General features: G+C 43.5%; 6 non-coding genes across 6 annotated transcripts; all 6 read left to right on the top strand.

Moving 5' to 3' along the window:
- The first annotated feature begins 2,513 nt into the window (after positions 1-2,513).
- LOC144992893 (U2 spliceosomal RNA) lies at positions 2,514-2,700 on the top strand. The gene has a single exon (XR_013656944.1). It is a non-coding gene; the product is annotated as a U2 spliceosomal RNA (small nuclear RNA).
- A 682-nt stretch (positions 2,701-3,382) lies between these two features.
- LOC144992800 (U2 spliceosomal RNA) lies at positions 3,383-3,573 on the top strand. The gene has a single exon (XR_013656864.1). It is a non-coding gene; the product is annotated as a U2 spliceosomal RNA (small nuclear RNA).
- A 682-nt stretch (positions 3,574-4,255) lies between these two features.
- LOC144992882 (U2 spliceosomal RNA) lies at positions 4,256-4,443 on the top strand. The gene has a single exon (XR_013656938.1). It is a non-coding gene; the product is annotated as a U2 spliceosomal RNA (small nuclear RNA).
- Positions 4,444-5,125: 682 nt separating this feature from the next.
- Positions 5,126-5,316, top strand: LOC144992840 (U2 spliceosomal RNA). The gene has a single exon (XR_013656902.1). It is a non-coding gene; the product is annotated as a U2 spliceosomal RNA (small nuclear RNA).
- A 682-nt stretch (positions 5,317-5,998) lies between these two features.
- LOC144992806 (U2 spliceosomal RNA) lies at positions 5,999-6,189 on the top strand. Its single transcript, XR_013656869.1, has one exon. It is a non-coding gene; the product is annotated as a U2 spliceosomal RNA (small nuclear RNA).
- Positions 6,190-6,871: 682 nt separating this feature from the next.
- Positions 6,872-7,064, top strand: LOC144992954 (U2 spliceosomal RNA). Its single transcript, XR_013656984.1, has one exon. It is a non-coding gene; the product is annotated as a U2 spliceosomal RNA (small nuclear RNA).
- The last annotated feature ends 4,971 nt before the right edge of the window (positions 7,065-12,035 follow it).

Genomic DNA, 12,035 nt, shown 5'->3' with positions numbered 1-12,035 from the left:
GGTAACTCTCCAGAAAGGAGATGGCTCCCTAACCCAAACCACAGAAGAATTACTCACGACCCTTGAAGACTATTACAGAGAACTATATAGCACTAAATTGCTAAATGAAGAAGCCTTACATGACATTCTGACTAAAGTGGAGCACACCCATTGTCTAAACACAAATTTTGAGAAGTTAGTCCAGGATTTAACAGTGACAGAACTGACCAAGTGTCTGACTTCCTTTGAGAAAGGAAAATCACCAGGGATGGATGGGCTCCCTGTGGAGTTCTACTTGACCTTTTGGGACTTATTAGCACCAGATATGTTAACATTGTTCACAGAATTTGAAAACCTGGACCAATTACCTGACAGTTTTAGGACCGGCATAGTAACATTAATCTACAAAACCAAAGAAAAGACAGACTTAAAGAATTGGAGACCCATTTCCTTACTTAATGTGGATTGTAAACTTTTCAGCAAACTCCTTGCCACAAGACTAACATCTTGCCTAGAGGACCTGGTTCATCAGGATCAGGTTTGTGCCATACCTGGACGCAAAATCACGGACCATCTCATTCTCATAAGAGACTTGATCAGCCTCTCTAAAGACAGGTCAAACCGCTTGGCAATAATGAATTTGGACTTTGAAAAAGCTTTTGATCGCGTATCCCATCAGTACCTGTTTGCGTTGTTGGCAAGACTTGGCCTCCCGGAACGTTTTGTCAGATGGATAAAATTGCTCTACAAAAACATCTCCAGCAAAGTAGCTGTGAATGGTCTTTTAACAAAGAAAGTTAACATTAACTCTGGTGTGCGACAAGGTTGCCCTTTGTCAGCGTTACTATATATTCTCTGCATAGAACCCTTGGCACAGATATTAAGGACAGACGGATACATTCAAAGTCTTCACATACCAGGTACTGGCGGCCTCGATGTGAAGTGCCTTTTATATATGGATGACATCAATATTATATGTGCAGACAGCCGGTCGATAACCAGGGCACTGGAACTGACCGAGTGGTATGGTCAAGCTTCTGGAGCAAAATTGAACAGACACAAGACCAAAATCCAATTTTATGGACCATGGACACATACTGAAACGGAGAGTCTTTCTCTGCAGGTGACCTCAAATAACCAGAAAATCTTGGGAGTATGGTTTGACAAAGAAGGCGAGGGAGGAAATAACTGGCCAGAGGTAGTTTCAAAAGTGCGACAAAGACTAGGCTTTTGGTCAACAAGAAAGCTAACAATGGAGGGGAAGGTTCTGGTCTTGAAAGCAGTAATCCTCCCTTTATTTCTGTTAATCAGCTCAGTATTTATGCCACCACTAAGAGTCAGGAGAACCTTAGAACGAGAAATGTTCTATTTTTTGTGGAACTCCAAATGGGAAAGACTAAAAAGAGAAATAATGAAAAGCCCAAAAGAAAAAGGGGGTAAGGGTGTACCGGACCTGTACCCTTTTCTCGGAGCGCACTATATCAGCTTGCACACCAAGCATATTGTGGGCAAATCTAAAAGCGTAAAGACAGCTGCATTGGTTAGATTTTGGATGGGAGTCTATGTTAAAAAGTTAGGTCTAGGAAACATTGATCTGAGAATTCCAATGTCTTTCACGCTAAACAAAAACTACAAAGAAATACAAATCTTTCTTCAGAAATTCAACTTGGAAGGATCAAACAGGGATGCACTGACAAATCACAGACTGCTTATTTCTTCCATACAGGAGCAAAGACCTGTGTGTCGAGTAAGGGGATTTGGAGAAGAGGAGTCAAAGAGAGTCTGGTACCTGGTGAACCATCCTCTTCTTCCCAACCGGCTGAAAGATCTGTCGTGGATGGTGGCTCATGAGGTTCTCCCGGTCAGGACTGTTATGCACTCCCGGGGCATGTCCAGAATTCCTCTTTGCCCCCGTCCAGGTTGTGGCGCGCCAGAGACGGTGAGGCACCTGTTCTGGGAGTGCAGTGCTGCTGTAGACCAGTGGGCGACAGCTGGCTCCTCCGGCTTCCCGTACTTGCCAGCAAAGGAAGATCTTACAGCACAACTAGTGCTCTATGGGAGGAGGCAATGCTCAGATCAGAACGCTGAATGCACTACATTACAATGGCTCTCCCTAGCCGCCATAAAAGACGCCATGTGGACTTCCAGGAATTTGCTGGTGAGAAAGCACAGGCAGATCCCCCCCGTGGGTGTGATTCGATTGGCCGCAGCAACGGTACACCTTGCCATGACTGCAGGCGGCAGGCCATGAACACATCCACAAAGAAGAATCGCCTTGTCGCCCATTCGGATGGGAGGAGCTGGAGTCCCACAGGATAAAGGTCAAAGCAGCGACGGTCTGACTCTCCGGAAAAGGCAGCTGGAAAGGAGCACAAAGGGGAGGACCTCCTCTGAGCGCCACACTGAAAAGATCCAGAAAATGCTGAAAAGAAGATGACTGGAGGATCACCGGTGCCTCACTCCAAGACTCAGGAAAAACTTGCCTAATGGCAATAGAAACATTCTGACCATTGCAGTTGTACCTGAATAACTAAATAAACTTTTAAAAAAAAAAAAATAAAAAAAAAATCTGTTCTTATCAGTTTAATATCTGATATGTCCTCCAGTGGAGGACAACGTATTAAGCTGATTTTTGAAGAACGGATGTGAAGGTGGAGCTTGCTCTATTCACTCCATGCATTGACCCAGTATTGCAGTGTTTCTGGGAACAGTGCCCACATCTTTAAATTGGTACAAAGAAAAAGTTTTTAGTCCAGCTGGTAGTGCTTGATTAATGTTAAAACGACTGTTTAGGTGAAATTAAATTCTGCCAGACTGTAACACTGTTTGCAAGTCACAGCACTCTCAAGGAGTCTGCTGTTGCAGCAGGGCATGGATGACATCATCCACGGCCAAACGTTTGATGCAGTGGAGGGGGCATGGTCCTCAAAGTCATCAAGTTAAAGGTTTTGCATCAGCGTCAGCATGCAACTTTTGATGTAGTGGAGGGGCTGTGTTCATTCAATGCTGTTGTTCAAAGGTACCACATCAGTGACACAAAACACCCTAGAAGGCTAAATTCAATCTACTTGAATGCAGTCAGCATAAAGCCTATGAGTCAAGTTTTCTTCAACTGTTTGTGTGTCTACGGTTAATTTGTGTCTCTAAATGTATACGTGAAAAATGATCCAAATATGGATATTTGTGAATTCATACGACCTACATTCTAGAACCGACATAGGTGTGTATACAAGACAGTGTTTCCTACTGACTGGCTGCTTTTTTCATTCACATCAGGACATGTGAAGCTTTTGTGGGGAGCTGGGATTTGAGGTGGGTCACCAAGTCCCACCTATTAACAGGCGTCCATGAGTCCAGTGTCCTGCTGCAAGAGTTGCTCTCATTGGCAGTGAAGTGGTTAGTTATCGCTTCTCGGCCTTTTGGCTAAGATCAAGTGTAGTATCTGTTCTTATCAGTTTAATATCTGATATGTCCTCCAGTGGAGGACAACGTATTAAGCCGATTTTTGAAGAACGGATTTGAAGGTGGAGCTTGCTCTATTCACTCCATGCATTGACCCAGTATTGCAGTGTTTCTGGGAACAGTGCCCACATCTTTAAATTGGTACAAAGAAAAAGTTTTTAGTCCAGCTGGTAGTGCTTGATTAATGTTAAAACGACTGTTTAGGTGAAATTAAATTCTGCCAGACTGTAACACTGTTTGCAAGTCACAGCACTCTCAAGGAGTCTGCTGTTGCAGCAGGGCATGGATGACATCATCCACGGCCAAACGTTTGATGCAGTGGAGGGGGCATGGTCCTCAAAGTCATCAAGTTAAAGGTTTTGCATCAGCGTCAGCATGCAACTTTTGAAGTAGTGGAGGGGCTGTGTTCATTTAATGCTGTTGTTCAAAGGTACCACATCAGTGACACAAAACACCCTAGAAGGCTAAATTCAATCCACTTGAATGCAGTCAGCATAAAGCCTATGAGTCAAGTTTTCTTCAACTGTTTGTGTGTCTACGGTTAATTTGTGTCTCTAAATGTATACGTGAAAAATGATCCAAATATGGATATTTGTGAATTCATACGACCTACATTCTAGAACCGACATAGGTGTGTATACAAGACAGTGTTTCCTACTGACTGGCTGCTTTTTTCATTCACATCAGGACATGTGAAGCTTTTGTGGGGAGCTGGGATTTGAGGTGGGTCACCAAGTCCCACCTATTAACAGGCGTCCATGAGTCCAGTGTCCTGCTGCAAGAGTTGCTCTCATTGGCAGTGAAGTGGTTAGTTATCGCTTCTCGGCCTTTTGGCTAAGATCAAGTGTAGTATCTGTTCTTATCAGTTTAATATCTATGACCTCCAGTGGAGGACAACGTATTAAGCCGATTTTTGAAGAACGGATGTGAAGGTGGAGCTTGCTCTATTCACTCCATGCATTGACCCAGTATTGCAGTGTTTCTGGGAACAGTGCCAACATTTTTAAATTGGTAAAAAGAAAAAGTTTATAGTCCAGCTGGTAGTGCTTGATTAATGTTAAAACGACTGTTTAGGTGAAATTAAATTCTGCCAGACTGTAACACTGTTTGCAAGTCACAGCACTCTCAAGGAGTCTGCTGTTGCAGCAGGGCATGGATGACATCATCCACGGCCAAACGTTTGATGCAGTGGAGGGGGCATGGTCCTCAAAGTCATCAAGTTAAAGGTTTTGCATCAGCGTCAGCATGCAACTTTTGATGTAGTGGAGGGGCTGTGTTCATTCAATGCTGTTGTTCAAAGGTACCACATCAGTGACACAAAACACCCTAGAAGGCTAAATTCAATCCACTTGAATGCAGTCAGCATAAAGCCTATGAGTCAAGTTTTCTTCAACTGTTTGTGTGTCTACGGTTAATTTGTGTCTCTAAATGTATACGTGAAAAATGATCCAAATATGGATATTTGTGAATTCATACGACCTACATTCTAGAACCGACATAGGTGTGTATACAAGACAGTGTTTCCTACTGACTGGCTGCTTTTTTCATTCACATCAGGACATGTGAAGCTTTTGTGGGGAGCTGGGATTTGAGGTGGGTCACCAAGTCCCACCTATTAACAGGCGTCCATGAGTCCAGTGTCCTGCTGCAAGAGTTGCTCTCATTGGCAGTGAAGTGGTTAGTTATCGCTTCTCGGCCTTTTGGCTAAGATCAAGTGTAATATCTGTTCTTATCAGTTTAATATCTGATATGTCCACCAGTGGAGGACAACGTATTAAGCCGATTTTTGAAGAACGGATGTGAAGGTGGAGCTTGCTCTATTCACTCCATGCATTGACCCAGTATTGCAGTGTTTCTGGGAACAGTGCCCACATCTTTAAATTGGTACAAAGAAAAAGTTTTTAGTCCAGCTGGTAGTGCTTGATTAATGTTAAAACGACTGTTTAGGTGAAATTAAATTCTGCCAGACTGTAACACTGTTTGCAAGTCACAGCACTCTCAAGGAGTCTGCTGTTGTAGCAGGGCATGGATGACATCATCCACGGACAAACGTTTGATGCAGTGGAGGGGGCATGGTCCTCAAAGTCATCAAGTTAAAGGTTTTGCATCAGCGTCAGCATGCAACTTTTGATGTAGTGGAGGGGCTGTGTTCATTCAATGCTGTTGTTCAAAGGTACCACATCAGTGACACAAAACACCCTAGAAGGCTAAATTCAATCCACTTGAATGCAGTCAGCATAAAGCCTATGAGTCAAGTTTTCTTCAACTGTTTGTGTGTCTACGGTTAATTTGTGTCTCTAAATGTATACGTGAAAAATGATCCAAATATGGATATTTGTGAATTCATACGACCTACATTCTAGAACCGACATAGGTGTGTATACAAGACAGTGTTTCCTACTGACTGGCTGCTTTTTTCATTCACATCAGGACATGTGAAGCTTTTGTGGGGAGCTGGGATTTGAGGTGGGTCACCAAGTCCCACCTATTAACAGGCGTCCATGAGTCCAGTGTCCTGCTGCAAGAGTTGCTCTCATTGGCAGTGAAGTGGTTAGTTATCGCTTCTCGGCCTTTTGGCTAAGATCAAGTGTAGTATCTGTTCTTATCAGTTTAATATCTGATATGTCCTCCAGTGGAGGACAACGTATTAAGCCGATTTTTGAAGAACGGATGTGAAGGTGGAGCTTGCTCTATTCACTCCATGCATTGAGCCAGTATTGCAGTGTTTCTGGGAACAGTGCCCACATCTTTAAATTGGTACAAAGAAAAAGTTTTTAGTCCAGCTGGTAGTGCTTGATTAATGTTAAAACGACTGTTTAGGTGAAATTAAATTCTGCCAGACTGTAACACTGTTTGCAAGTCACAGCACTCTCAAGGAGTCTGCTGTTGCAGCAGGGCATGGATGACATCATCCACGGCCAAACGTTTGATGCAGTGGAGGGGGCATGGTCCTCAAAGTCATCAAGTTAAAGGTTTTGCATCAGCGTCAGCATGCAACTTTTGATGTAGTGGAGGGGCTGTGTTCATTCAATGCTGTTGTTCAAAGGTACCACATCAGTGACACAAAACACCCTAGAAGGCTAAATTCAATCCACTTGAATGCAGTCAGCATAAAGCCTATGAGTCAAGTTTTCTTCAACTGTTTGTGTGTCTACGGTTAATTTGTGTCTCTAAATGTATACGTGAAAAATGATCCAAATATGGATATTTGTGAATTCATACGACCTACATTCTAGAACCGACATAGGTGTGTATACAAGACAGTGTTTCCTACTGACTGGCTGCTTTTTTCATTCACATCAGGACATGTGAAGCTTTTGTGGGGAGCTGGGATTTGAGGTGGGTCACCAAGTCCCACCTATTAACAGGCGTCCATGAGTCCAGTGTCCTGCTGCAAGAGTTGCTCTCATTGCCAGTGAAGTGGTTAGTTATCGCTTCTCGGCCTTTTGGCTAAGATCAAGTGTAGTATCTGTTCTTATCAGAGGTGTCCTTGCATCTTGCCAAACGACAGAGACTGTGATCACTCCGACGGTTGTTGATGCTCGTCTGTTGTGTCTTGCCATCGTACAAACTACTGGAGATATCGGAGCTGCGCAATTGAACGTTTACTTTTCCTACTGAACTGTCAATGTCCTTTTTCTCTTCAGGTGTCCTGGAGCAATCCAAGTTAAGGTAATTACTCCTGCCAAGCTCACCCGCCTGTGGTGCCTCCAAAATGTCAGCAGCTTCTGCGGGCATGCGGAGGCACCACAGCGTCCGGTTTACCTTTCAGGAAATTGAAGGTAAGGTAACTTACATGTCCAGGCTTGATTTTTCAAGGAACTTGGTCCAGAAAACCCTAGGTTTCAAACCTGAAGACCTGAACTGTATCTTGACCTTACCATTGAACAAAGGTTTTGATGTAAGCTTTCGAACTAGCTCTACTCTCAGCGAATTCTGGACTCGTTTTGAAAACATGAAATCCCATTTTGCACTTTTCACAGTAGAAAAGCTTACAGACAATTCAATGAAAACCGTCATTGTCAAAATGTTTAATGAAACTGTTAATGCAGAAGACATTCGTGTGTGGTTGGGCAGATACTGTTCTGTAAAAGGTCAAGCTGTTAAGGTTAGGGATGTAGACGGTATTTGGAACTGTGCCTGGCGAGTGCCTGTCAATCTAAGACAAGACCCACAAGGTTTCCAGGGTCTAAAACATCTCCCATCCCTGATAGTGCGGGGGGAGAATAGAGGTTATGTTTACTACCAAGGACAACCTAAACTTTGCAGAAGGTGTGGAGAGCATGGCCATCTGGTGGAAGATTGTTCAAAACCTTTCTGTGGTAAATGTAGACACACTGGTCATGTGTATGAGGAGTGCCCAAATGGCCGTCAATGTAACCTCTGTGGTGAAACAAACCATCTCTTTAGAAACTGTCCTAAGTCATTTGCAAATAAACTTAAAACTGGGAAGAGCAAACCTGACACACCTGTGGTAGGTCTCACTAATGAGACACCTCCTGATGCAGCACACCTGCAGGAGATTGCGCAAATGATAACTGACAAAGAGGAAGAGCCACTCCAAATCCTCCCAATCAGTGAACTAGAGAAAGACAATGGTAAAATCGAACAAAATGTAAGAAAAGACATGACTATGAAAAATGACCACAGGATTCTTCACGATGGACAACCTAAAAGACCAGCTCCGGTCTCGCCATCAGACTCTCTGCTGGCAGTAGAAAAGAAGGGCAGAACTGAGGATCCTACGAAGGAATCCTTCAGTGAAGAATCACGTGTGTTCCTCCCACCAGACTCCCCCAATGAAATTTCCTTTTTGGCTTTTAATCTACAGTCGACCCCCTTAAACTCACTTGAAGCTGACTTTCATCAGGACAATACATCAGCAGTTGAAAATTCAAAGAAACCCAACCCGTTAGTCCTGACGGCCCAAGACATTGACAGAGATTTCCTCCCAACAGATGGGACATAAACTGACTATTACTAACCTGGTCTCCCTCCCTTACATGACAATACCTGCCTTAACTTTCTTTTTCATACTTATGACAATTACTCTAGTGACAATAAATGTAAGAAGTATAAAATCTCAAGTCAGAGCCAATGGCATCCTGACATACCTGCAAAGTGTGAAGTCCGATGTAATTTGTCTACAAGAGTGCGGCATCCCGTACTGCAGTAGTTATAAAACGTGGGAAGATCTGTGGCCAAATAGATCGCTATGGAGTGGGTCAAATGAAAACAAAAATGACGGTGTGGCTATCTTGATTAAAAACCCTTATATATCGGTTAAAGGTTTCACTGTTATACGAGATGGCAGAGCCCTGTTAGCACGCTTATCATTTATGGGCAGAGACTTGAACGTTTTGAACCTTTATGGTTACAATGATAAGAATGCAAGATACAAACTTTTAGAAGATGTGCAAAGTTTTATGTTAGGCAGAGCCCCGTTTATAATGGTAGGGGACTTTAACTGCATACTAAGCAGGACAGACCGAAATAAAACTGGGACATTTTATAAATTGGATAAAACATCTCACTTACTACGGCGTATGGTTCAGGACTTTAGGCTGACTGACTGTTACAAAACTTTGCATCCGCTTGATGGTGGGTTCACTTGGTTCAGTGGGGACAACTCTGTAGCATCACGTATAGATTATGTGTTTACCAGAGATTGTCTCCCCATAAATGCCACACTTACCCCAGTCTTTTTTTCAGACCACCACATGTTGACGTGCACAGCTGAGTTAAATCTGAGTGTAACACCAGGGAAAGGTCTCTGGGAACTAAACTGCTCACTTTTAGAGCAGGAAGATCTTGTGGAAGAATACAAAGAACTATACAGGGGATGGCAAACACTACAGGACCTGTATACTTTTAGAGCTCCCTGGTGGGAGATGGTTAAAAAAAGAACTCAGAGCTTCTTTAAAACAGCAGGCAGAAAGGGAAAAGCAAAAGATAAAAGACGCACGACTGACCTCCAGAGGCGCTTACAAAGGTACTACAATTTAAATAAACAAGGGATGGATTTTAATGAAGAAATTAAAGACGTAAAAAAAGAAATGATGGAATTAACAGAGAAAGTTAGTAAAGGAGCCATTATTAGAAGCAGAGAACGAGAGATAGAAGAGGGGGAAAAGTGTACACGTTTTTTCTTTAAGAAAGTCATCAGTAAAACTGACACCATGGTAACTCTCCAGAAAGGAGATGGCTCCCTAACCCAAACCACAGAAGAATTACTCACGACCCTTGAAGACTATTACAGAGAACTATATAGCACTAAATTGCTAAATGAAGAAGCCTTACATGACATTCTGACTAAAGTGGAGCACACCCATTGTCTAAACACAAATTTTGAGAAGTTAGTCCAGGATTTAACAGTGACAGAACTGACCAAGTGTCTGACTTCCTTTGAGAAAGGAAAATCACCAGGGATGGATGGGCTCCCTGTGGAGTTCTACTTGACCTTTTGGGACTTATTAGCACCAGATATGTTAACATTGTTCACAGAATTTGAAAACCTGGACCAATTACCTGACAGTTTTAGGACCGGCATAGTAACATTAATCTACAAAACCAAAGAAAAGACAGACTTAAAGAATTGGAGACCCATTTCCTTACTTAATGTGGATTGTAAACTTTTCAGCAAACTCCTTGCCACAAGACTAACATCTTGCCTAGAGGACCTGGTTCATCAGGATCAGGTTTGTGCCATACCTGGACGCAAAATCACGGACCATCTCATTCTCATAAGAGACTTGATCAGCCTCTCTAAAGACAGGTCAAACCGCTTGGCAATAATGAATTTGGACTTTGAAAAAGCTTTTGATCGCGTATCCCATCAGTACCTGTTTGCGTTGTTGGCAAGACTTGGCCTCCCGGAACGTTTTGTCAGATGGATAAAATTGCTCTACAAAAACATCTCCAGCAAAGTAGCTGTGAATGGTCTTTTAACAAAGAAAGTTAACATTAACTCTGGTGTGCGACAAGGTTGCCCTTTGTCAGCGTTACTATATATTCTCTGCATAGAACCCTTGGCACAGATATTAAGGACAGACGGATACATTCAAGGTCTTCACATACCAGGTACTGGCGGCCTCGATGTGAAGTGCCTTTTATATATGGATGACATCAATATTATATGTGCAGACAGCCGGTCGATAACCAGGGCACTGGAACTGACCGAGTGGTATGGTCAAGCTTCTGGAGCAAAATTGAACAGACACAAGACCAAAATCCAATTTTATGGACCATGGACACATACTGAAACGGAGAGTCTTTCTCTGCAGGTGACCTCAAATAACCAGAAAATCTTGGGAGTATGGTTTGACAAAGAAGGCGAGGGAGGAAATAACTGGCCAGAGGTAGTTTCAAAAGTGCGACAAAGACTAGGCTTTTGGTCAACAAGAAAGCTAACAATGGAGGGGAAGGTTCTGGTCTTGAAAGCAGTAATCCTCCCTTTATTTCTGTTAATCAGCTCAGTATTTATGCCACCACTAAGAGTCAGGAGAACCTTAGAACGAGAAATGTTCTATTTTTTGTGGAACTCCAAATGGGAAAGACTAAAAAGAGAAATAATGAAAAGCCCAAAAGAAAAAGGGGGTAAGGGTGTACCGGACCTGTACCCTTTTCTCGGAGCGCACTATATCAGCTTGCACACCAAGCATATTGTGGGCAAATCTAAAAGCGTAAAGACAGCTGCATTGGTTAGATTTTGGATGGGAGTCTATGTTAAAAAGTTAGGTCTAGGAAACATTGATCTGAGAATTCCAATGTCTTTCACGCTAAACAAAAACTACAAAGAAATACAAATCTTTCTTCAGAAATTCAACTTGGAAGGATCAAACAGGGATGCACTGACAAATCACAGACTGCTTATTTCTTCCATACAGGAGCAAAGACCTGTGTGTCGAGTAAGGGGATTTGGAGAAGAGGAGTCAAAGAGAGTCTGGTACCTGGTGAACCATCCTCTTCTTCCCAACCGGCTGAAAGATCTGTCGTGGATGGTGGCTCATGAGGTTCTCCCGGTCAGGACTGTTATGCACTCCCGGGGCATGTCCAGAATTCCTCTTTGCCCCCGTCCAGGTTGTGGCGCGCCAGAGACGGTGAGGCACCTGTTCTGGGAGTGCAGTGCTGCTGTAGACCAGTGGGCGACAGCTGGCTCCTCCGGCTTCCCGTACTTGCCAGCAAAGGAAGATCTTACAGCACAACTAGTGCTCTATGGGAGGAGGCAATGCTCAGATCAGAACGCTGAATGCACTACATTACAATGGCTCTCCCTAGCCGCCATAAAAGACGCCATGTGGACTTCCAGGAATTTGCTGGTGAGAAAGCACAGGCAGATCCCCCCCGTGGGTGTGATTCGATTGGCCGCAGCAACGGTACACCTTGCCATGACTGCAGGCGGCAGGCCATGAACACATCCACAAAGAAGAATCGCCTTGTCGCCCATTCGGATGGGAGGAGCTGGAGTCCCACAGGATAAAGGTCAAAGCAGCGACGGTCTGACTCTCCGGAAAAGGCAGCTGGAAAGGAGCACAAAGGGGAGGACCTCCTCTGAGCGCCACACTGAAAAGATCCAGAAAATGCTGAAAAGAAGA

The sequence above is a fragment of the Oryzias latipes genome, chromosome 6 (genome assembly GCF_053564925.1).
Source record: "Oryzias latipes strain Hd-rR chromosome 6, Olatipes_Hd-rR_3.1".
Classification (NCBI taxonomy): domain Eukaryota; kingdom Metazoa; phylum Chordata; class Actinopteri; order Beloniformes; family Adrianichthyidae; genus Oryzias; species Oryzias latipes.
Note: the sequence above shows the minus strand (reverse complement) of the source record. Positions and strands in the feature narration are given on the sequence as shown.